This window comes from Oncorhynchus gorbuscha, unplaced genomic scaffold (genome assembly GCF_021184085.1).
Source record: "Oncorhynchus gorbuscha isolate QuinsamMale2020 ecotype Even-year unplaced genomic scaffold, OgorEven_v1.0 Un_scaffold_969, whole genome shotgun sequence".
NCBI lineage: Eukaryota > Metazoa > Chordata > Actinopteri > Salmoniformes > Salmonidae > Oncorhynchus > Oncorhynchus gorbuscha.
Window position 1 is genome coordinate 182,335 of NW_025745709.1, and position 27,347 is coordinate 209,681.

General features: G+C 40.6%; 1 pseudogene; it reads left to right on the forward strand.

Moving 5' to 3' along the window:
* The first annotated feature begins 1,699 nt into the window (after nt 1-1,699).
* LOC124019446 lies at nt 1,700-27,061 on the forward strand (annotated as a pseudogene).
* Nucleotides 27,062-27,347: the final 286 nt, after the last annotated feature.

Genomic DNA, 27,347 nt, shown 5'->3' on the forward strand with positions numbered 1-27,347 from the left:
TAATGTTTCCCTCGACCTGTGTGCATATACAGTATATCACAAAAGTGAGTACACCCCTCACATTTTTGTAAATATTTGAGTATATCTTTTCATGTGACAACACTGAAGAAAGGATACTTTGCTAAAATGTAAAGTAGTGAGTGTACAGCTTGTAAAACAGTGTAAATTTGCTGTCCCCTCAAAATAACTCAACACACAGCTATTAATGTCTAAACCGCTGGCAACAAAAGTGAGTACACCCCTAAGTGAAAATGTCCAAATTGGGCCCAATAAGCCAACCTCCCCGGTGTCATGTAACTCGTTCGTGTTACAAGGTCTCAGGTGTGAATGGGGAGCAGGTGTGTTAAATTTGGTGTCATCGCTCTCACACTCCCTCATACTGACTGGTCACTGGAAGTTCAACGTGGCACCTGTAGGCAAAGAACTCTCTGAGGATCTGAAAAAAAAGAAGGCCTGGGCTATAAGAAGGTTGCCAAGACCCTGAAACTGAGCTGCAGCGCGGTGGACAAGACCATACAGAGGTTTAACTGGACAGGTTCCACTCAGAACAGGCCTCGCCATGGTCGACCAAAGAAGTTGAGTTCACGTGCTCAGCGTCATATCCAGAGGTTGTCTTTGGGAAATAGACGTATGAGTGCTGCCAGCATTGCTGCAGAGGTTGAAGGGGTGGGGGTCAGCCTGTTCATGCTCAGATCATACGCTGTACACTGCATCAAATTGGTCTGGTGAGAGGAGGAGAGAAGGAATACAACGTGGCTGTTATGAAAGTGAACTGTGGTGTATTCATTCTGACGATTCTGTTGACAAAGGTTTCTTAAACAGAAAAAAACGGGATAAACATACTTGAATTTGTCAAATAAAATCAAAATGTATTTGTCATATGCGCCAAATACAACAAGTGTAGACCTTACCGTGAAATGTTTACTTACAAGCCCTTTAACTAACAATAGAGTTCAAGAAGAGTTAAGAAAATTTGAGCAAATGAACTAAAAAGTAAAAAATAATAAAAGTAACACAATAAAATAACAATAACAAGGCTATATACAGGGGCTACTGGTACCGAGTCAATGTGCGGGGGTACAGGTTAGTCGAGGTAGTTTGTACATGTAGGTAGGGGTGAAGTGACATTTCATAGATAATAAACAGTGAGTAGCAGCAGTGGACAAAACAAATGGAGGGGTCAATGTAAATAGTCTGGTGGCCATTTAATTAATTGTTCAGCAGGCTTATGGCTTGGGGGTAGAAGCTGTTCAGCAGGCTTATGGCTTGGGGGTAGAAGCTGTACAGGATGATTTGTATCTTAAAGAGCGTAGCTTTAAGGGATTAGTACCGTCACATTTAGATAAAAACGAATGTGAAAAATGAACAGAGCAAATGTGTATTAAAACACAGTATTTATTCATCATTTACAAATTCATTAAGCTTCTACTTCGGTGTACAGGAAATAATTATTTGTAAGACGTAAGAGAAAATATATCAGCTTATTGTTAAATTATTATGATGCTCTATCCAATGCAAAAAGTGTAGTAACTATTGTTTCCAAACTGCGTTACCCACTCCAGCCAGCAGATGGCGATGAGCGTCTTTCAGGTGATGCTACTTGCGTGACGTATAATGGACTGGACGGGACACTTCTTCAGGAACAGGCGCCAACTCTTACAACCACCTCGGTAGCCTGCTAGACAATATAAAACTGAAAGATTGATTCTTTAGACCATGTTATTGTACATTAGCTAATCTCTGTGCTGTTAACGCAGTTCATTTGACATATCAACTGGTTAACTTTAACCTATTTTGCTTGTTCAATTTGCAAAGTTGTTAAATATTGATACTGAGCCTAGCACTAGGCTAGTCGCTAATGCTAACTAGCTAACATCCCGGACCATGAGTTCACTAAACTACTCCTCCCCTGCTAAAGAAGAGGTCTGCTGTATGCAGAATGAAGCTTTGGGGCTAAACATTGTCGTGAAAGAAGAAGATGATGTTATTGAGGAAGAACATTTTAGAGAGGAAGAGGATGCTCTCGCAGAAGAGGTGAAGAAGGAAGACGTTTTGAGAGTGAAAGAGGAGGAGACAGCATATCTGATTAACACCAGTGAGTACTGTCTTCAACAGGGACACAAACTATGCAGTTGTTGAACTAATGTGGGGTTTTAAGGGACATTCTACTGAAGTTCTACACTTGAATATGTTATTCAGTACTTTATAAATTGTTAAAGGGTCAATCTGCCTTTGGTACATATATTTTTGGATCTTTTAAATTAGATTTATTAAATTCTCCACGTGGTCTACATTAAAGTGCATCTCATCTAGTATAACAGGCTTTTAAAATGCAATATTGGAGCATAATTTAAACTTTAATTATCAAAGGGACGCAAAAGGCACCCATTTTGTGGAACTACCCTTTAACATTTGCATTTTAGGGCCTGTTTAGAGCGACTAATGCCTCGTCTAAGACCCTATGATTTTAATAGAAGGTCATAAGTTCACTATCTGTTTGATGTTCTTGTTCACACAGGAGAGAGACATGACTATCGTGGATCCTCTGGGGGGCCTCAACAACATCCTGATGCTGACGAGGAAGAGAAGAGTCTCTCCAGATCAGAACACCAGATGGTACAGCTTGGTCTGGTCTAGCATACAGCTTGGTCTGGTCTAGCATACAGCTTGCTCTCTCTGGGTCTGGGCTGTGTTTCTGTAAAGCACTTTATGACAACAGTGACATTAATGATATGCGTCTGTGTCCCCTCTTTATGGTTACCAGGACAACACTAGCTCTTCCTCTCTCCCGGAGTCCCCATGTCGGGTCTCTCCCAGTAGCAACTTACTGCTGGGTATGAAGAGATTGTTTGTGCTGCTGGTGGACTGCAGGAAAACAACGGGGCTGAGTGGAACTGTGAGAGGTGGAGAAGAGAAGAAAGCATCAGATTTGACTGATCTAAGTAAGTGCTGTAGTTTAGTTTGAACAAATAAAATAGATCTGCCCACTGGTATCTGTTACCAGGACAACCAGCAGAGTTCTGTTAGTTGACAGGAAGATAGACTGGTGGATATGGATGTTATGAATATCATAACACTGAAAAAGGATTCTGCCAATGAAAAGAGAGAAACCAATAGACCATATAAAACCTTGATGAAAGTTAGTTTTAGAGAGAAAGTTTCAAAATGAACCAATGTAAGGTGCTTGTTTTCCAGAAACCTTCCCTAAATACATTATGGCTGTTACATTGCCTGTCCCAGTCATCCCCCCTCTCTTTACTAGACTCTAGAAGAGGCAAACTAAACCCCAGACACTTCAATGTGGTCTGTATTGCTTCATTAACATTTGATCTACAGGACTTGTTAAACTGGCAAATATATATTTTAAAACAAGCTTCTTTTTTTTGTTGTCTTGGCCTCCATCTCTGTAATGGACAAAATTAAATTAATTTCCTACTTTATCAGGTCAAATGAAGCCTGAACTCCAACATACAGACCTTAACAGAACATGGTTGAATATATATATACTATATAGACCTTAAAGAACATGGTTTAATATATATATACTATATAGACCTTAATGAACATGGTTTAATATATATATACTATATAGACCTTAATGAACATGCTTTAATATATATATACTATATAGACCTTAATGAACATGCTTTAATATATATACTATATAGACCTTAAAGAACATGGTTTAATATATATATACTATATAGACCTTAAAGAACATGGTTTAATATATATATACTATATAGACCTTAAAGAACATGGTTTAATATATATATACTATATAGACCTTAAAGAACATGGTTTAATATATATATATACTATATAGACCTTAAAGAACATGGTTTAATATATATATATACTATATAGACCTTAAAGAACATGGTTTAATATATATATATACTATATAGACCTTAAAGAACATGGTTTAATATATATATATACTATATAGACCTTAAAGAACATGGTTTCATATATATATATACTATATAGACCTTAATGAACATGATTTAATATATATATATATATACTATATAGACCTTAATGAACATGGTTTAATATATATATACTATATAGACCTTAAAGAACATGGTTTAATATATATATACTATATAGACCTTAAAGAACATGGTTTAATATATATATATATATATATATACTATACAGACCTTAAAGAACATGGTTTAATATATATATACTATATAGACCTTAAAGAACATGGTTTAATATATATATACTATATAGACCTTAAAGAACATGGTTGAATATATATATACTATATAGACCTTAAAGAACATGGTTTAATATATATATACTATATAGACCTTAAAGAACGTGGTTTAATATATATATACTATACAGACCTTAAAGAACATGGTTTAATATATATATATATATATACTATATAGACCTTAATGAACATGGTTTAATATATATATATACTATACAGACCTTAAAGAACATGGTTTAATATATATATATACTATATAGACCTTAAAGAACGTGGTTTAATATATATATATATATATACTATATAGACCTTAATGAACATGGTTTAATATATATATATACTATATAGACCTTAAAGAACATGGTTTAATATATATATATACTATATAGACCTTAAAGAACATGGTTTAATATATATATATACTATATAGACCTTAATGAACATGGTTTAATATATATATATACTATATAGACCTTAAAGAACATGGTTTAATATATATATATATATACTATATAGACCTTAAAGAACATGGTTTAATATATATACTATATAGACCTTAAAGAACATGGTTTCATTTGGAAATTATTAACTTTATTGATTTCATGTGTAAATGACGCCAGTGTGCTGCTAACAGTTTAGTTTCCTCCTCTGTTCCCATACTGGACTCAAACTAGTGATCCTCTACTTCTCAACACACGTGACCGTCCTCCTTGATAATGAACTCTATTCAGAGTGCTAGAGCCACACACTCACTACAGCACAATAAGGGGTCTGTGTATTTAACAGATGCTGAGATCAGAAACAAATCAGTCCCTTTGTTGCTCTGTTTCAGAGCTGCTTTCTGAGGAAGGGAAGCCTTTTCAACTCTAAAGGTGTGTTTGGCCATTTAGGCTGCAACAACGATACAGTGGAACCCCCTGATCTGTTGTTTTATGAAGGGTCACCTCCCGGTACCCAAACAGCTCGTCCCATCCTGGGATTTTTATCTTGTGCTTGAGGCCATTTCTGCTGTTGGAGCCGCTGGAAAGAATAGAAATGAGATTTATCTTGTTTAAAACCTTTTACTTTAGCCATTACATCCGTATAATGAGTTCCACCCCGTACCTTCATGAGGTTCTACAGCAAGGATCTGACACCTCCAGAGGGCTTGATGGCTCAATCCACCAGAGGTATGGCTACATCATAGGCCTTGTTCAAAGGCATCTTTGTTCAAGAGATCTGTAATGCAGCATGTTGTGGTGATGTACCTTCATGAGGTTCTACTGACTGGACATCACTACACATACGGTGAGTAGAGTGGGGACCTGCGGGATGATCCTGTCTAGACTTGGCATCAGAGAGTATATGAGCTCTATGGCTGTTGACTATATCCCCAAAGTGAGAGACTAACAAGTCATTGAAATAGAACGGAAGGTTACCTAACAGAACCCTGATTCTATGATATTCACCAGGTTACCTAACAGAACCCTGATTCTATGATATTCACCAGGTTACCTAACAGAACCCTGGTTCTATGATATTCACCAGGTTACCTAACAGAACCCTGATTCTATGATATTCACCAGGTTACCTAACAGAACCCTGGTTCTATGATATTCACCAGGTTACCTAACAGAACCCTGGTTCTATGATATTCACCAGGTTACCTAACAGAACCCTGGTTCTATGATATTCACCAGGTTACCTAACAGAACCCTGATTCTATAATATTCACCAGGTTACCTAACAGAACCCTGATTCTATAATATTCACCAGGTTACCTAACAGAACCCTGGTTCTATGATATTCACCAGGTTACCTAACAGAACCCTGGTTCTATGATATTCACCAGGTTACCTAACAGAACCCTGATTCTATGATATTCACCAGGTTACCTAACAGAACCCTGGTTCTATGATATTCACCAGGTTACCTAACAGAACCCTGGTTCTATGATATTCACCAGGTTACCTAACAGAACCCTGGTTCTATGATATTCACCAGGTTACCTTTCACACATGGAAGACAAACATGTACTTAGATGTGAAGATGGGAGCGACTATGTCCCTTATATAGGAAGTGGAGTCGTCTGCTATTTGCTGTTTCGTGACAGATGTTGTTTGATTGGATCTCCCTAGACTCCGCCCCTAACGAAGAGAGTACAGTGCCTCCGGAAAGTATTCAGACCCCTTGACTTTTTCCTCGTTTTGTTAGATTACAGCCTTATTCTATAAACACAATACCCCATACTGACCTTATTCTATAAACACAATACCCCATACTGACCTTATTCTATAAACACAATACCCCATACTGACCTTATTCTATAAACACAATACCCCATACTGACCTTATTCTATAAACACAATACCCCATACTGACCTTATTCTATAAACACAATACCCCATACTGACCTTATTCTATAAACACAATACCCCATACTGACCTTATTCTATAAACACAATACCCCATACTGACCTTATTCTATAAACACAATACCCCATACTGACCTTATTCTATAAACACAATACCCCATACTGACCTTATTCTATAAACACAATACCCCATACTGACCTTATTCTATAAACACAATACCCCATACTGACCTTATTCTATAAACACAATACCCCATACTGACAAAGCAAAAACATTTTTGTTTGATATTTTTGCTAATTATTATTTTTTTTTAAATACAAAACTGAAATATTACATTTACCTAAGTATTCAGAACCTCTACTCAGAGCTCTGTTCAAGCAGCAGGTTCTGCTCTGGAGCAGGTTTTCATCAAAGATGCCAACGACATTTGAGTAAAGCCAGTGTGTCTGTATGCGGATGACTCAACACTGTACACGTCTGCTACCACGGAAACTGAAATGACAGCAACACTTACAAAGAGGTGCAGTGAGTTTCAGAATGGGTGGCAAGGAATAAGTTAGTCCTAAATATTTCAGATTACCTTAAATTACATGGCCTACTATGCTAATTCTGTAGCAGGTATTGTTAGAGGGGGGTAAAGAAATATTTTGTTGGGGCGCCAGGCAGGTATTAACCCTAGTTATTAAAGTTAGTTATTACCTATTATAACATTATTATTATTAAATATTATTAAAACTGAAAGGATGAGAGTAGAATAGAGTAGCGCTTCCAGACACATTTTAAACATGGAGTATAAAGGAGGCCTGTAGCATCTAATGATGAAACATTATGGAGTCTTAAAGGAGGCCTGTAGCATCTAATGATGAAACATTATGGAGTCTTAAAGGAGGCCTGTAGCATCTAATGATGAAACATTATGGAGTCTGAACTTCTTATGGCTAACATTCCGCTGAAAAGGCAGAGCGCGAAATTCAACAATATTTTTTGAAATATGTAACTTTCATGCATTCACAAGTGCAATACACCAAATTAAAGCTTAACCTGTTGTTAATCTCCCCATCGTGTCCGATTTCAAAAAAGCTTTACAGCGAAAGTACACCATATAATTATGTTAGATCAGAGCCTCGTCACAAAAACACACACAGCCATATTCCAGCCAAGGAGAGGAGTCACAAAAAGCAAAAATAGAGAAAATTAATCACTAAACTTTGATCTTCATCAGATGGCACTCATAGGACTTCATGTTACACAATACATGTATGTTATGTTCAAAAAAGTTCATATATATATATCCAAAAATCTCAGGTTACATTGGCGCTTTATGGTCAGTTATGTTGTGCCTCGAAAATATCCGGCGAATTTTTCAGAGAGCCACATCAAGTTAGAGAAATACTCATATTAACTTTAATAAAAGATACAAGTATTATGCACAGAATTGGATGGAAACGTGGTTAACAAAATTTCTCCGCCATGGAGTCAACAGAAATACGAAATTACGTCATAAATATTCCCTTACCTTTGATATTTCATCAGAATGCAGTGCAAGGAGTCAGAGTTCCACAATAAATCATTGTTTTGTTCCATAATGTCCATTACTAGTGTCCAATTAGCTACTTTTGCTAGCACGGTTAGTTCACATGTCCAAAAGCTGGCGCTGGTCCAGGCGAACTCGGACAAAAACTTCAAAAAGTTATATTCCAGGTCAAATAAACTGGTCAAACTAAGTAGAGAATCAATCTTCAGGATGTTATTATCATATATATCCAATAACGTTCCAACCAGAGCATTCGTTTTTTGTCTGCAGAGTAATGGAACGCGATATCAACAGTAATGTGCGCAACCAGGAACGGGCATTCTGACAGACCACTGACTCATTCCCCTTCCATCAAGTCCCACATCACACGAGAGGCTTCATTCCACGTTCTACTGACTGTTGACATCTGTTTTCTATCCAATAGTAATAATAATATGCATATATTAGCATCTAGGACAGAGTAGGATGCAGTTCATTATGGGCACGCAATTAATTCAAGTGAAAATGCTGCCCCTTATCCCTAACAGGTTTAAACGCTGTTTCCCGTGCTTGTTCAATGAACCATAAACAATTAATGAACATGCACCTGTGGAACGGTCGTTAAGACACAAACAGCATTGCAGATGGTAGGCAATTAAGGTTACAGTTATGAAAACTTAGGACACTAAAGTGGCCTTTCTACTGACTCTGGAAACACCAAAAGAAAGATGCTCAGGATCCCTGCTCATCTGTGTGAACGTGCCTTAGGCATGCTACAAGGAGGCATGAGGACTGCAGATGTGGCCAGGACAATAAATTGCAATGTCCGTACTGTGAGACGCCTAAGACAGCGCTACAGGGAGACAGGATGGACAGCTTATCATCCTCGCAGTGCCAGTGTAATAACACCTGCCCCGGCTCTGTACAACCGAACATCACACTTGCGGGACAGGTACAGGATGGCAACAACAACTGCCCAAGTTACACCAGGAATGCACAATCACTCCATCAGTGCTCAGACTGTCCGCAATAGGCTGAGAGAGGCTGGACTGAGGGCTTGTAGGCCTGTTGAAAGGCAGGTCATCACCAGACATCACCGGCAACAACGTCACCTCTGGGCACAAACCCACCGTCACTGGACTAGACAAAACTGGCAAAAAGTGCTCTTCACTGACAAGTCACGGTTTTGTCTCCAGGGGTGATGGTTGGATTCGCGTTTATCGTCGAAGGAATGAGCATTACACCGAGGCCTGTACTCTGGAGCGGGATCGATTTGGAGGTGAAGGGGCGGTGTGTCACAGCATCATCAGACTGAACTTGTTGTCATTGCAGGCAATCTCAACGCTGTGTGTTACAGGGAAGACATCCTCCTCCCTCACGTGGTACCCTTCCTGCAGGCTCATCCTGACATGACCCTCCAGCATGACAATGCCACCAGCCAAACTGCTCGTTCTGTGTGTGATTTCCTGCAAGAGCGGAATGTCAGTGTTCTGCCATGGCCAGCGAAGAGCCCGGATCTCAATCCAATTGAGCACGTCTGGGACCTGTTGGACCGATCTTAAGTTTGCTGAAAATAAACGCAGTTGACAATGAGAGGATGTTCTTTTTTTTGATGAGTTTAGTTTGGCGAGGGGGATTTTTTTTTTGAATTTTAGAATAATGCTGAAATATAACAAAATTTGGAAAAGTTGAAGGGGTCTGGATCCTTAATGAATGCACTGTGTGTGTATACTGAACGAAAATATAAACAACAATTTCAACAATTTACAGTTATTTTGAGTCAGTCATTGTAAAGGAATAAATTAGGCCATAATCTATGGACTTTACATTTACATGCCACACCTGTCAGGTGGATTAATTATCTTGGCAAAGGAGAAATGTTCACTAACAGGAATGTAAACAAATTTGTGCACAATATTTTTGAGAAATAAGCTCCTTTGCTTATGGAAAAATTCTGGGGTCTTTTATTTCAGTTCATGAAACATGGGACCAACACTTTACATGTTGTGTTTTATATATTTTGTAGCAACATCTACCACAAAATTATTTTTTTCTTTACACAAAATATCATGACATTTGTGATAGTCAAAATGTACAAAATTTGTGAACGTCTAAATAAAATAAATTGTCGCAGCGGGCATTGCCATGGAAATTCATCATACTGAGAGAGACTTTGTTATTTCTTCAAACAATCATTTTTTATTTAATATTGATTAATTATTGAAATAATGAAGCTGTTGACCCCACACTCTTGAGTATGTTGCTGAGAGCTTAACCTTGAATGAAAAACAGAGCTCTTATAAATGCTTAGTCAGGGCTGGTTCCACCCCTCCCATGCTGATTGGGGGGCATCACAACCCATCCTGGGTTCATCCTGTGGTCATCTGCACCTGGTGTTGTTTTAACCCCTCAACCTGGCTGTAGGTTTTTTATCAGTAAGTCATGAATCAATTGTCAGCTCAAGCTCCAGAGGCCCAACTCAGTCCCATAGACACAGATGAGAGAGTACCCATCAAAGCTGTTCGATGTTCGATAAAAAGTATTACAAGGTGCACCTGTGTAATAATAAAGCTGTTCAATCAGCTTCTTGATATGCCACACCTGTCAGGAGGATGGATTATCTTGGCAGAGAATAAATGTTAACTAACAGGGATGAAAAAATTATGCTTTCTTTTGTTTCAGCTCATTAAACATCCAACACTTTACATGTTGCGTTTATAATTTGTTTATTGTAGTTACTATCAGTTTTAGGAACATCTTTCCAAATATTTCACCTTATTTTTTACTTTACCCAAAATATGACATCAGCGATAGTCAAAATGTTGAAAACCTGTGAACGTCTAAATAAGAAATCGGTCCATTTAAACAGCAGGTGTCAAACCCTTTCAACAACTGAGAGATGTTACTGATGTGCTTTGTGTCTTTGATGTAAAAACCAAGTTTTTGACTATCACACAAAATTACTTCTTTAGTTATTTTATGTTTAACTTCTTGCGTCGAGCAATCCCGTATCCGGGAGCATAATCACAGCCTCAAGCTCATTACCATAACGCAACGTTAACTATTCATGAAAATCGCAAATGAAATGAAATAAATATATTGGCTCACAAGCTTAGCCTTTTGTTAACAACACTGTCATCTCAGATTTTCAAAATATGCTTTTCCACCATAGCTACACAAGCATTTGTTTAAGAGTATTGATAGCTAGCACATCATTAAGCCTAGCATTCAGCAGGCAACATTTTCACAAAAACAAGAAAAGCATTCAAATAAAATCATTTACCTTTTCACCAAGCGGGCACCTGGTAAATGTAGTCTCTTATGGTCAATCTTCCAATGATATGCCTACAAATACGTCACAATGCTGCAGACACCTTGGGGAAACGACAGAAAGTGTAGGCTCATTCCTGGCGCATTAACAGCCATATAAGCGCCCCTATATCGAAGAAGTTAAGGAAGTGTGTAGGTCGCATTCTGTATCATACAGCTATGAAAGTTATATATTTAGAACTTCCTGCTCGATTGGAATCCAGCGACGTCTGTGTCCTAGAACTGTTTAGTTTGTGTTCTGACTTGTAAAACAGGATGACTAAAATAAGTAGTGTAAACATATCAGTAATTACCAGGAAGCTCTACATTTGTTTTAAAATCATACTAAGATTGTTAAAACAGAGAGATCTGATTCGGATTTACTCTCGTAACACTGTTGTTTCATCATGTGGAGGTTTCATTTGGGTCTCTATTTTTTTTAACACTGTCTTTGGCAGGAGAAAGACCAGACTCAGAGGAACCAGAGCCAGGGATGTCCAAACCAGCAAGAAGACACCAGTGTTCCCAGTGTGGAAAGCGTTTTAATGATTTGGGGAAGCTGGAACGACACGAGAGAATACACAGAGGGGTGAAGCCTTACCACTGCTCCCAGTGTGGAAAGGGTTGTAACAATTTGGGGGCGCTGAAACTACACGAGAGAATACACACAGGGGAGAAGCCTTACCACTGTTCCCAGTGTGGAAAGAGTTTTAGCCAGGCAGGTAACATGAAAATACACGAGAGAATACACACAGGGGAGAAACCTTACCGTTGCTCTCAGTGTGGCAAGTGTTTTATCCTGCTAGGGGCCTTGAAGCAACATGAGATAATACACACCGGGGAGAAGCCTTACCACTGCTCCCAGTGTGGGAAGAGTTTTAATCGGTTACACTCCCTCAAATATCATGAGCGTATACACACAGGGCAGAAACCTTACCACTGCTCCCAGTGTGGAAAGACTTTTAACCATTTAGGGGAATTCAAAAATCATGAGAGAATACACACAGGAGAGAGACCTTACCACTGCTCTCAGTGTGGCAAGTGTTTTAACCTAATAAGGTCCCTGAAACATCACGAGAGAATACACACAGGGGAGAAGCCTTACCACTGCTCCCAGTGTGGGAAGAGTTTTAACCAGTTAGGGAGTCTGAAAAGACACGAGAGAATACACACAGGGGAGAAGCCTTACCACTGCTCCCAGTGTGGAAAGTGCTTCAACCAGTCAGGGGATCGTAAAAAACATGAGAGAATACACACAGGGGTGTTGCCAGTGTGAAAAATGTTTTAAACAGAAAAGTTTCTTGGAACAAAAATGAGAGAATACACACAGGGTAGAAGTTTTACAAATGCTTAGACTGTGGGAAGACATATTTCTCATCACAGTCACTTAAAAGTCACGTGAGAATCCACACAGGAGAGAATAATTACTTCTCCCAGTGTGAATATTGATATTTAACATCACATTATTCTGGTGTGTAGATTTATATTTTACATCACATTGACTTAAAATTCATCAGAGAACGTACACAGTGCTCCAATTGTCTTATATTGTTGATTGAGAATGTGTTTACCTGTTTTTAACGTATGAAATTGAATTGTACAAAGTATACGTAAACATATAGTTGTATGTTTTTATTGGAAAATATGAATTGAATATGGAGTATATAGAGTAAATCAGATTCCATGTGTTTAAATGGTCCTTTTTTAAACTCTGACTGTGTGTGTTTATCTGGGCTGTGTCATTTGTCCAGCACTACAGATAATCAAGTGATATTTGGATGTGATGCATTTGCTCCATTGTTGACATTTACATTGTTGGCCCACTGATGATTTAATGACATTAAAATGTTCACAGTGTCTGTAATGCAAAATGTTAATTGTATGTGTCCACATATCTGAGCACATATCTGAGTATGTGACTAACCTTGTGAAACTGACCTATTATAATCTCCTGTTCCTGGGAGTATCATCCTGCGTTGCAAACCAGCTGCATCTCCGTCTTTTGTATGAATAAAGTCCCTCCCAGGAACAGGAAACTATAAAGATATGTGCTAATCACTCAATGCTTCAGGAATTCAGACTGTCTACACTGCGCTGTGTAACTCTGTTATTCTCTCTGAGCTCAGAAATAAAGAATCTTGGTTTGACTTGGACTCCAGCAGATCCTTATTTTATAATATCCACCACAATTCTCCCACGGATTGCTGTTTATCATTGTCTCAATGAAGAGTTCTTTGTTTTATTTTCCTGGGGTCATTTACAAGCCTCCCACTGGTTGAATTAACTTTGTTTCCACGTCATTTCAACAAAACAAATCTATGTGATGTTTGATTATTGTGGAAAACTGATTGGATTTGTAAAAAGCCATGAACACAGGTATTTTTTATTTTCACCGAACTGGCAACCTAAATCCAATGACAGGGGACATTTTGTGTAGTAGTAGGACTGCTACTTCCTACCTGACTGGTAATAGGACTTCACTGCTACTTCCTACCTGACTGGTAATAGGACTTCACTGCTACTTCCTATCTGACTGGTAATAGGACTTCACTGCTACTTCCTACCTGACTGGTAATAGGACTTCACTGCTACTTCCTATCTGACTGGTAATAGGACTTCACTGCTACTTCCTACCTGACTGGTAATAGGACTTCACTGCTACTTCCTACCTGACTGGTAATAGGACTTCACTGCTACTTCCTATCTGACTGGTAATAGGACTTCACTGTTACTTCCTACCTGACTGGTAATCGCCTTCCGGTTCCGGTTGGAGCGAGTGGTCGCATCTGCACTTCGCTCCCGCGGGTAGTATAACTTTTTCATTATATTTCATTATAGCACAACGGTTTGATTTGTCTAATCTTAGCAATTTCTTCTCAGCTAGCTACATAGCCGTCTTTGTATCAAAGATAATTGCGTAATTATCGTATTTCGCCGTCCTAACGTAGTCTTCACTAGCCAGCTAGCTAACGTCCACTGATTAGCTGCACTGGAGAAACTATTACACTCAACTGAACGACTTGATTAGTGTAGTGTTAGCTAGCTACATAGCTGTCTTTGCTGCCTTCGTATCATCGTATCCAAGATAATTGTGTTGTTTAGGTTTAGAGTGTGTAGAGTGTGTAGTCTTAGAGTGATTATCTTAATTTACCGAGGTTAGCTAGCCAGCTATTTGTCGTCCTTAACGTAGGAGACTCTGCTAGCTAGCCAACGCTAGCCAACGTCTTCTGTATAGAACTCAACTACCCGGTCGCATTCACAGGTAGTATCACATTTTCACTTCATTTCATTACAGTACAACGGTTTGATTTGTTTGATCGTAGCTAGCTACATAGCTAGCTACATAGCCGTCTTTGTATCAAAGATAATTGTGTAGTCTAGAGCGATTTTCTAGGTTCGCTAGCCAGCTATTTGTCGTTCTGTCTCCTCACCACGCGCTCTTCACCACTGGTGTCCCCCAGGGCTCTGTTCTTGGCCCTCTCCTATTCTCGCTATACACCAAGTCACTTGGCTCTGTCATAACCTCACATGGTCTCTCTTATCATTGCTATGCAGACGACACACAATTAATCTTCTCCTTTCCCCCTTCTGATGACCAGGTGGCGAATCGCATCTCTGCATGTCTGGCAGACATATCAGTGTGGATGACGGATCACCACCTCAAGCTGAACCTCGGCAAGACGGAGCTGCTCTTCCTCCCGGGGAAGGACTGCCCGTTCCATGATCTCGCCATCACGGTTGACAACTCCATTGTGTCCTCCTCCCAGAGCGCCAAGAACCTTGGCGTGATCCTGGACAACACCCTGTCGTTCTCAACCAACATCAAGGCGGTGGCCCGTTCCTGTAGGTTCATGCTCTACAACATCCGCAGAGTACGACCCTGCCTCACACAGGAAGCGGCGCAGGTCCTAATCCAGGCACTTGTCATCTCCCGTCTGGATTACTGCAACTCGCTGTTGGCTGGGCTCCCTGCCTCTGCCATTAAACCCTTCAACTCATCCAGAACGCCGCAGCCCGTCTGGTGTTCAACCTTCCCAAGTTCTCTCACGTCACCCCGCTCCTCCGTTCTCTCCACTGGCTTCCAGTTGAAGCTCGCATCCGCTACAAGACCATGGTGCTTGCCTACGGAGCTGTGAGGGGAACGGCACCTCAGTACCTCCAGGCTCTGATCAGGCCCTACACCCAAACAAGGGCACTGCGTTCATCCACCTCTGGCCTGCTCGCCTCCCTACCACTGAGGAAGTACAGCTCCCGCTCAGCCCAGTCAAAACTGTTCGCTGCCCTGGCCCCCAATGGTGGAACAAACTCCCTCACGACGCCAGGACAGCGGAGTCAATCACCACCTTCCGGAGACACCTGAAACCCCACCTCTTTAAGGAATACCTAGGATAGGATAAGTAATCCCTCTCACCCCCCCCCTTAAGTTTTAGATGCACTATTGTAAAGTGACTGTTCCACTGGATGTCATAAGGTGAATGCACCAATTTGTAAGTCGCTCTGGATAAGAGCGTCTGCTAAATGACTTAAATGTAAATGTAATAGGACTTCACTGCTACTTCCTACCTGACTGGTAATAGGACTTCACTGCTACTTCCTATCTGACTGGTAATAGGACTTCACTGCTACTTCCTACCTGACTGGTAATAGGACCTCACTGCTACTTCCTACCTGACTGGTAATAGGACCTCACTGCTACTTCCTACCTGACTGGTAATAGGACCTCACTGCTACTTCCTATCTGACTGGTAATAGGACTTCACTGCTACTTCCTACCTGACTGGTAATAGGACTTCACTGCTACTTTCTACCTGACTGGTAATAGGACTTCACTGCTACTTCCTACCTGACTGGTAATAGGGCCTCCCTGCTACTTCCTATCTGACTGGTAATAGGACTTCTATTTATACAATCAATCAAGCACATTTTTATGGCCTTTAAAAAAAATCTCAGCAGTGGTCACAAAGTGCTTTTACAGTAATCTGGCCCAGAGAATCCTTGGACATACAGGGCACCATTGCTCCTGCCATCTCATTCTCCCTGTGTGATGTCATATCCTTTTCCTGTTAAGGCACTTGACCAGCTGAGTGCAGGTGGGCTCTCCTGTGAACATGGGTAAGATAGCATAACGTCCTGTAGGCAGTATAGCATAACATTCTGTAGGCAGTATAGCATAACTTCCTGTAGGCAGTATAACATAACTTCCTGTAGGCAGTATAACATAACGTCCTGTAGGCAGTATAGCATAACGTCCTGTAGGCAGTATAGCATAACGTCCTGTAGGCAGTATAGCATAACGTCCTGTAGGCAGTATAGCATAACGTCCTGTAGGCAGTATAACATAACATTCTGTAGGCCGTATAACATAACTTTCTGTAGTCAGTGTAGGCAGTCTCCACAGACGACCCTGGGTCTCGACCCTGCCCTGTGCAACTGGGTCCTAGACTTCCTGACCGGCCGCTCCCAGGTGGTGAGGGTAGGTAACATCATCTCCACCCCGCTAATCCTCAACACTGGGTCCCACAAGGGTGCGTTTCTCAGCCCTCTCCTGTACTCCCTGTTCACCCACAACTGAGTGGCCATGCATGCCTCCAACTCAATCATCAAGTTTGCAGACGACACTACAGTGGCCTACAGGGAGGAGGTGAGGGCCCTTGGTGTGTGGTGTCAGGAAAATAACCTCACACTCAATGTCAACAAAACAAAGGAGATGATCGTGGACTTCCGGAAACAGCAGAGGGAGCAGCCCCGTATCTACATTGACGGGACAGTAGTGGAGAGGGTGGAGAGTTTTGAGTTCCTCAGCGTACACATCAAGGACAAACTGAAATGGTCCACCCACACAGACAGTGTGGTGAAGAAGGCGCAGTTCAGGAAGAAGAAATTCGGCTTGCCACCAAAAACACTCACACACTTTTACAGATGCACAATCGAGAGCATCCTGTCGGTCTGTATCACCGCCTGGTACGACATCTGCTCCGCCCATAACCGGAAGACTCTCCAGAGGGTAGTTCACCCCGCTATCATCCAGAAGGCGAGGTCAGTACAGGTGCATCAAAGAGGGGACCAAGAGACTGAAAAACAGCTTCTATCTCAAGGCCATCAGACTGTTAAACAGCCATCACTAACATTGAGTGGCTGCTGCCAACATAATGACTCAGCTCCAGCCACTTTAATAATTGAAAAATGGATGTACACATCATTACCACTTTATATATAATGTTTACATACCCTACATTACTCATCTCATATGTATATACTGTACGCTATACTATCTACTGCATCTTGCCACCTTGATGTAATTAAATGTATCACTAGCCACTCTAAATAATGCCACTTTATATAATGTTCTCATACCCTACATTACTCATCTCATATGTATATACTGCACTCTATACCATCTACTGCATCTTGCTATGCCGTTCGGCCATCACTCATTTATGTAATTTTATGTGCATATTCGTATTCATTCCTTTACACTTGTGTGTATAAGGTAGTTGTTGTGGAATTGTTAGGTTATATTACTTGTTAGATATTACTGCATGGTCGGAACTAGAAGCACAAGCATTTCGCTACACTCGCATTAACATCTGCTAACCATGTGTATGTGACCAATAACATCTGCTAACCATGTGTATGTGACCAATAACATCTGCTAACCATGTGTATGTGACCAATAACATCTGCTAACCATGTGTATGTGACCAATAACATCTGCTAACCATGTGTATGTGACCAATAACATCTGATAACCATGTGTATGTGACCAATAACATCTGATAACCATGTGTATGTGACCAATAACATCTGCTAACCATGTGTATGTGACCAATAACATCTTATTTTCACACAACTGGCAACCTAAATCCGTTTCAAAGAAATGTAACGAGAAACTAGATGTTGAACTGAGGTCTGTGCCCAGTGGGCTGGTTTGAATAAGCGGCAGGTGTTGGATCAATATCCACATTAGTAGCTAAATTCCATATGTAATTTGCGACAGATTTTCATGTGAATATTCTCAAATCTGCATAAAACAATATACGCATTTTCCCACGGGAAATGTTTGCATAAAACAGGTTTATTGCGGATAAAAGTTTTTGCGTGATGACGTAGTGCACGGGAAAAAAATGTTTTCCTGTTGAATTCCCATGTACTGAATGAAAAATGCAAGTTTAAATGGGTTTCCATCGCATTTTCAACTCTACTGATGGTTTTGAAAAACCGTTGAGTTATATAGCAAAAGTCCTCTTGTCCCGTGCACTGTAGCCAGCAGCTCACAGATACAGTGCTAGTAGGCTACCTACATGATCAGATTATTATGGATGAGAGCGACATTATTTTATTTGTCAAATGGCAACCAAGCATCAATCATCATCATGTCACCAGATGAAGACCCTCAAAATGTATTGGAAAGGAGCATCAAGCTCAACACATGCACTTTCACCACCCTGTGAAGTTCATCATTTATTTAATCTGTAGCCTAATAAACTGCATGGTTTCTCAAATCGTAGTGGGAGACCACACAACATATCATCACGTGACTCCAAGTTAACTAAGATATTATCGTTATTAAATCAATATTTGCGCATAAAGGACCGCCACTTCTCGTTTATACATTTTTTACTGAAACAAAATGACCCCACCATGTCAAACGAAGTAACAAATCGTCTGTCGGCATTTAGAAAAGTGTACAGGCATATCCTGTTTCCATCAGCCCGGTCATTACTTTGGAAATGGTTGGATCAATATCCACCTTCATGATGTGGATGAAGCCTGATTTGGAATGTCTGTGTAGTTCTATATGATGTCATAATACACCCCTCCGATAATCAAGTGATATTTGGAATGTCTGAGTAGTTCTATCTGATGTCATAACACACCCCTCTGATAATCAAGTGATATTTGGAATGTCTGAGTAGTTCTATCTGATGTCATAACACACCCCTCTGATAATCAAGTGATGTTCACATGTGATGCATTTGCTCCATTGTTTACATTTAAATGGGAGGCCCACTCTGATGATGTATGTCTTACATCGTGGGGCTTTAAAAGAATAGTATGGTGACATCTTAGTGGGGCTTGAAATGAATAGGATTATTAATCAAAAACTCCGATAGCAACAATACACTGTGGCTTTGACTTCAAGAGAATGGGTGGTGGTGCTACTCTATAGGTAAAACTGTCCAGTATGAATGTTCAATACACACAATAGGTTGATCCGTTGGTGTAACGGATGTGAAACTGCTAGCTTAGTTAGCGGTGCGCGCGAAATAGCGTTTCAATCGGTGACGTCACTTGCTCTGAGACCTTGAAGTAGTGCTGATGAACAGAGTATTAACAGAAATGTGTTTTAACACGCTACCTATTCGTAGAAGTATTTATTCATCATCCACATATTAATTTTAAGCTTCCACGTCTGTGTACAGGAAAGTATTATTTGTAAGACGTAAGAGAAAATATATCAGTTTATTGTTAAATTATTATGACGTTCTTTCCAATACCAAAGTGTAGTACCTATTGTTTCCAAACTGCGTTACCCACTCCAGCCAGCAGATGGCGATGTGCGTCTATCAGGTGATGCTTCTTGATGACGTATAATGGACTGGACGGGACACTTCTTCAGGAACAGGCGCCAACTCTTACAACCACCTCGGTAGCTTGTTAGACAACATAAAACTGAAAGATTGATTCTTTAGACCATGTTATTGTACATTAGCTAATCTCAGTGTTTTAAACAAATTTCGGTTGATGTATCTACTGGTGAACTTTAACCTAATGTGCTTGTTCAATTTGCAAACTTGTTAAAGATTGATACTGAGGTTAGCACTTGGCTAGTCGCTAATGCTAGCTAGCTAGCTAACATCCCTGACCATGAGCTCACTGAACTACTCCTCCCTTGCTAATGAAGAGGAGGTCTGCTGTACGGAGAAAGAATCTTTCAGAATTAAAAAGGAGGAAGAGGAGGCTGTTATAGTTAAAGAAGAGAAAGAACCTTTTAGTGAGGAAGAGGATGCTATCTTAATAAACGTGAAGGAGGAAGACGTTTTGAGAGTGAAAAAGGAGGAGACAGAAGATCCGATTGACACCAGTGAGTACTGTCTTAAAAACAGGGACACAGACTATGCAGTTGTTGAACTAATGTGGGGTTTTTAATGGGCGTTCTTACTGTAGGAATTGTTAAATGGTCGATCTGCCATTGGTTCATATACTTTTGCGACTTTTCAATTAGTATTAGTATTGAATTAGTATTGAATTCTCCATGTGTTAGACATTAAAGTTACATTTACATTACATTTAAGTCATTTAGCAGACGCTCTTATCCAGAGCGACTTACAAATTGGTGCATTCACCTTATGACATCCAGTGGAACAGTCACTTTACAATAGTGCATCTAAATCTTAAAGGGGGGGGTGAGAAGGATTACTTTATCCTATCCTAGGTATTCCTTAAAGAGGTGGGGTTTCAGGTGTCTCCGGAAGGTGGTGATTGACTCCGCTGTCCTGGCGTCGTGAGGGAGTTTGTTCCACCATTGGGGGGCCAGAGCAGCGAACAGTTTTGACTGGGCTGAGCGGGAACTGTACTTCCTCAGTGGTAGGGAGGCGAGCAGGCCAGAGGTGGATGAACGCAGTGCCCTTGTTTGGGTGTAGGGCCTGATCAGAGCCTGGAGGTACTGAGGTGCCGTTCCCCTCACAGCTCCGTAGGCAATCACCATGGCCTTGTAGCGGATGCGAGCTTCAACTGGAAGCCAGTGGAGAGAGCGGAGTTCCCCTCATCTAGTATAACAGTCTTTTAAAATTCAATATTGCTGTGTATGTTCTACTTAAAATATAAAAAAAGGCACCCATTTTGTGGAACAACCCTTTTACATTTGCATCACAAGTATTTTTTTAGGAAATCAAGATGAAATTTGCCATTTTAGGCCCTTTTTAGACATATTAATGCCTCTTGTAAGACTCTGTGATTGCAATAGAAGATCATAAGTTTACCATCTGTTTGATGTTCTCATTCACACAGGAAAGAGACATGACTATTATGGATCCTCTGGGGAGCCTCAACAACATCCTGATGCTGACGAGGCAGAGAAGAGTCTCTCCAGATCAGAACACCAGATGGTACAGCTTGGTCTGGTCTAGCATACAGCTTGGTCTGGTCTAGCATACAGCTTGCTTTATCGGCTTGGGCTGGGTTTCTGTAGAGCACTTTATGACAACAGTGACATCAGCATCCATAATGATGTGCATCTGTGTCCCCTCTTTATGGTTACCAGGACAACGCTAGCCCTTCCAGCCTCCCGGAGTCCATGTGTCGTGCCTCTCCCGGTCGCACCTTACTGCTGGGTATGAAGAGGTTGTCTGTGATGCTGGTGGACTGCAGGAAAACAACGGGGCTGAGTGGAACTGTGAGAGGAGGAGAAGAGATGAAAGGATCAGATTTGACTCATCAAAGTAAGTGCTGTAGTTTAGTTTGAACAAATACAATAGATCTGCCCACTGGTATCTGTTACCAGGACAACCAGTGGAGTTCTGTTAGTTGACAGGAATATAGACTGGTGGATATGGATGTTATGAATATCATAACACTGAAAAAGGATTCTGCCAATGAAACGAGGGAAACCAATAGACCATATAAAACCTTGATGAAAGTTAGCTTTAGAGAGAGTTTCAAGATGATCCAATGTAAGGTGCTTGTTTTACAAAAACTTATCCTTAAAACATTACATTGCCTGTCCCAGTTAACCCCCCTATCTTTACAAGACTGTTGAACAGGCAAACTAAACTCTAGACACTGTTAATTAATTAACTAATGCTGAGGAAAGCTGTGATCAGGGAAGGATATTCAATAAACACAGCACTTAAAAATGACTGATTGGCTGAGAGAAATTGATGACGATAAAAATATTGTTTGGGCTGTTTTGTTAGACTTCAGTGCGGCTTTTGACATTATCGATCGTAGTCTGCTGCTGAAAACATGTATGGCTTTACACCCCCTGCTATATTGTGGATAAAGAGTTTTAAAAAAGCTAACCTTTATTTAACTAGGCAAGTTGGTTAAGAACAAATTCTTATTTTCAATGACTGCCTAGGACTGCCTTGTTCAGGGGCCGAACGACAGAGTTTTACCATGTCAACTCGGGGATTCGATCCAGCAACCTTTTGGTTACTGGCCTACCGCTCTAACCACTAGGCTACCTGCCGCCCCAGAGCTACCTGTCTAACAGAACACAGAGAGTGTTCTTTAATGGAAGCCTGTACAACACAATCAAGGTAGAATCAGGAATTCCCCAGGGCAGCTGTTTGGCACCTACCTTTTTCAATCTTTCCCAACGACATGCCAACAACATTTGAGTAAAGCCAGTGTGTCTGTATGCGGATGACTCAACACTGTACACGTCAGCTACCACGGAAACTGAAATGACAGCAACACTTTCAAAGAGCTGCAGTGTGTTTCAGAATGGGTGGCAAGGAATAAGTCAGTCCTAAATATTTCAGATTACCTTAAATTACATGGCCTACTATGCTAATTCTGTAGCAGTAATTTTAGAGGGGGGTAAGGATAAAGTTTGTTAGTGCGCCAGGCAGGTATTAACACTAGTTATTAAAGTTAGTTGAATAGAATCCCTGTAGTGCTGTCCCGAAACAGCTGCAAAACATGACTAGTGACGTTGTGTGTGTTTTGTGTGACAAAACTGCATATTTGAGTGGCCTTTTATTTTCCCCGGCACAAGGTGCACCTGTGTAATAATCAAGCTGTTCAATCAGCTCCTTGATATGCCACACCTGTCAGGTGGATGGATTATCTTGGCAGAGAATAAATGTTAACTAACTAATGTTAACTAACAGGGATGTTAAAAATTATTGTAGTTGCTATCAGTTTGAGGAACATCTTTCCAAATATTTCACTTTATTTTTTACTTTACCCAAAATATGACATCAGCGATAGTCAAAATGTTGAAAATCTGTGAACGTCTAAATAAGAAATTGGGCCATTTAAACAGCAGGTGTCGAACCCTTTCAACAACGGGGAGATTTTACTGATGTGCTATGTGTTTTCAACGTAAAAACAAGTTTAGGACTTCCACTTAAAATGACTTATTTACTTATTTTATGTTTAAGGAAGTGTGTACAGTCGTGGCCAAAAGTTAATTTTAATTTTCACCAAATCTGCTGCCTCAGTTTGTATGATGGCAATTTGCATATACTCCAGAATGTTATGAAGAGTGTGCAGATGAGTTGCAATTAATTGCAAAGTCACTATTTTCTATGCAAAATATCAGAATCTCCCCAAAACTGGAAGCTTCAAAAGGAGGGTGGTGCTTGGAATCATTGTTCTTCATATGTTACCCACGGTTACCTGCAAGGAAACACGTGCCGTCATCATTGCTTTGCACAAAACGGGCTTCACAGGCAAGGATAAGCTGCCAGTAAGATTGCACCAAAATCAACCATTTATCGGATCATCAAGAACTTAAAGGAGAGCGGTTCAATTGTTGTGAAGAAGGCTTGTTGATTCAGGTGCGGGATCGGGGCACCACCAGTACAGAGCTCAGGAATGGCAGCAGGCAGGTGTGAGTGCATCTGCACGCATAGTGAAGCAAACACTTTTGGTGTCAAGAAGGACAGCAAAGAAGCCACTTCTCTCCAGGAAAATCATCAGGGACAGACTGATATTCTGCAAAAGTTACATGGATTGGACTGCTGAGGACTGGGGTATTCATGTGTGGGGTTGCTTCTCAGCCAAGGGTGTGGGCTCACTCACAATGTTGGAACACAGCCATGAATAAAGAATGGTACCAACTCATCCTCCAAGAGCAACTTCTCCCAACCATCCAGGTACAGTTCGGTGATGAACAATGCCTTTTCCAGCATGATGGAGCACCTTGCCATAAGGCAAAAGTGATAACTAAGTAATTATTATGCAAGAATGGGCTGCCGTCAGTCAGGATGTGGCCCAGAAGTTAATTGACAGCATGCCAGTGCGGATTGCAGAGGTCTTGAAAAGAAGGGTCAACACTGCAAATATTGACACTGCATCAACTTCATGTCATTGTAAATAAAAGCCTTTGACACTTATGAAATGCTTGTAATTATACTTCATCATTCCATAGTAACATCTGACTAAAATATCTAAAGACACTGAAGCAGCAAACTTTATGGAAAGTAATATTTTTCATTCTCAAAACTTTTGGCCACGACTGTAGGTCGTATTCTGTATCATACAGCTATTAAAGTTATATATTTAGAACTACCTGCTCGATTGGAATCCAGTGACGTCTTGAGTGTCCTAGAACTGTTTAGTTTTTTGTGTTCTGACGAAAACAGAATGAATAAATAAGTAGTGTAAACATTGTCAGTAATTACCAGGAAACTCTACAACATTTGTTTTAAAATCACACTGAGATTGTTAAAACTGGCCTTAGGTTATTGAGGGATCTGATTAGAATTTACCCTCGTAGCAAGGCCGTTTTATCACGTGGAGGTTTAATTCGGGTCTCTATTTTAAAGAACACTGTCTTTGGCAGGAGAAAGACCAGACTCAGAGGAACCAGAGTCAGGGACGTCCAAACCAGCAAGACGACACCAGTGTTCCCACTGTGGAAAGGGTTGTAACCACTTATGTGAGCTGAAACAACATGAGAGAATACACACCGGGGAGAAGCCATACCACTGCTCCCAGTGTGGAAAGAGTTTTAACCAGAAAGGAAACCTGAAAACTCACGAGAGAATACACACCGGGGAGAAGCCTTACCACTGCTCCCATTGTGGAAAGGGTTTTAACGATTTGGGGAAGCTGGAACGGCACGAGAGAATACACAGAGGGGAGAAGCCTTACCACTGCTCCCAGTGTGGAAAGGGTTGTAACGATTTGGGGAAGCTGAAAAGACACGAGAGAATACACACAGGGGAGAAGCCTTACCACTGCTCCCACTGCGGAAAGCGTTTTAACGATTTGTGGAAGGTGAAACAACACGAGAGAATACACACAGGGGAGAAGCCTTACCACTGCACCCACTGTGGAAAGTGTTTCAACCAGTCAGGGGAGCTGAAACGGCATGAGAGAATGCACACAGGGGAGAAGCCTTACCAATGCTCCCAGTGTGGAAAGGGTTGTAACGATTTGGGGAAGCTGAAACGACACCAGAGAATACACACAGGGGAGAAGCCTTACCACTGCTCGCAATGTGAAAAGATGTATAGCGAGAAAGGACACCTGAAAGCTCACGAGAAAATTCACACAGGGGAGAAGCCATACCAATGCTCCCAGTGTGGAAAGTGTTTCGCCTGGGCAGGGGATCTGAAAAAACACGAAAGAATACACACAGGGGAGAAGCCTTACCCCTGCTCCCAGTGTGGCAAGTGTTTCAACGGGACAGGGGACCTGAAAAAACACAAAAGAATACACACAGGGAGAAGCCTTACCCCTGCTCCCAGTGTGGCAAGTGTTTTAACCAGTTAGGGGCCCTGAAACAGCACAAGAGAATACACACAGGGGAGAAGCTTTACCATTGCTCCCAGTGTGGCAAGTGTTTTAACCAGTTAGGGACCCTGAAACAGCACAAGATAATACACACAGGGGAGATGCATTACCACTCCTCCCAGGGCGCAACGCTTTTGCCCATTTTGGAAGCCTGAAAGAACATGAGACACAGAGGAGAAGGCTTACAGAAGATTAGATTTTGGGAAAAGATGTTACTCATAACAATCACTTAAATGTCATTAGAGAATCCACACAGGAGAGAGAAATGACTTCTCTTAGCGTGTATATTGATATTTCACATCTCATTGACTCACATCTTATCAGAGAACATACACAGTGCTCCCATTGTCTTATATTGTTGCCTTATAATGTGTTGACCTGTTTTTACCAGATGAAATTGCTTCTTCCAATTATTGATAAACATGTACTGACTGTTAGAACTGTTCCATGGATTGATGAGGAATTTAAAAACTGTATGTTTGAAAGAGTTGGGGCAAAAGGAGTGGCTAATAAGTCTGGCTGCACATCTGGCTGGTTTACATACTGCAAACTGAGAAATGATGTGAACAAACTCAACAAAAATAATCAACTTTATTAGGAAGCCAAGATCAATGATATAAAGAATGATGGAAAAAAACATCATGAAAGAAAAGCAGTGCAAGTTATGAATTTTGTAAAGTTAGTGTGGGAGAGGTGGAACAATTGTTATCGATCAATAATGACAAACCTCCTGGCATTGACAACTTAGATGGAAAGCTACTGAGGACAGCCTTTACTGGTTCTAACAGCAGACCTATAAGCTGGCAGCAAGCTCTTAGCAACCTGTTGGAAAAAATGGTGTTTTACCAAATGTAATGCTATTTCTCTGTAAACAAATGAACAACATACTTTCAGCATGCTTATAGAGAAGGGCACTCAACATGTACTGCACTAACACAAATGACTGATGATTGGTTGAGAGAAATTGATAACAAGAAGATTGTGGGAGCTCTATTGTTAGATTTCAGTGCAGCCTTTGATATTATTGTCCATAACCTGTTGTTTAAGAATGTTTGTGCTATGGCTTTTCAACCTCTGCCATAATGTGGATTCAGAGCTGTCTATCTAATAGAACTCAGAGGGTTTTTAATGGAAGCTTCTCTAATGTCAAACATATGAAGTGTGATGTACCGCAGGGCAGCTCTCTAGGCCCTCTACTCTTTTCTATTTTTACCAATGGCCTGCCACTGGCATTAAACAAAGCATAAATAAACAGCAAACCTGGTTTCAAAAAACAGATAAAGCAACACCTCTCCCCTATTTGACTTAGGTAGTTTGTGTATATGCATTGATATGTAGTCTACTTGTGCCTTTTAGAAAATGTATGTAGTTCTGTTCTTGTCTATTGATGTTCTGTATTATTGTCATGCCATAGAGAGGCTTTTTATTCTCTATTTTGGTTAGGCCAGGGTGTGACTCGGGTAGGAATTC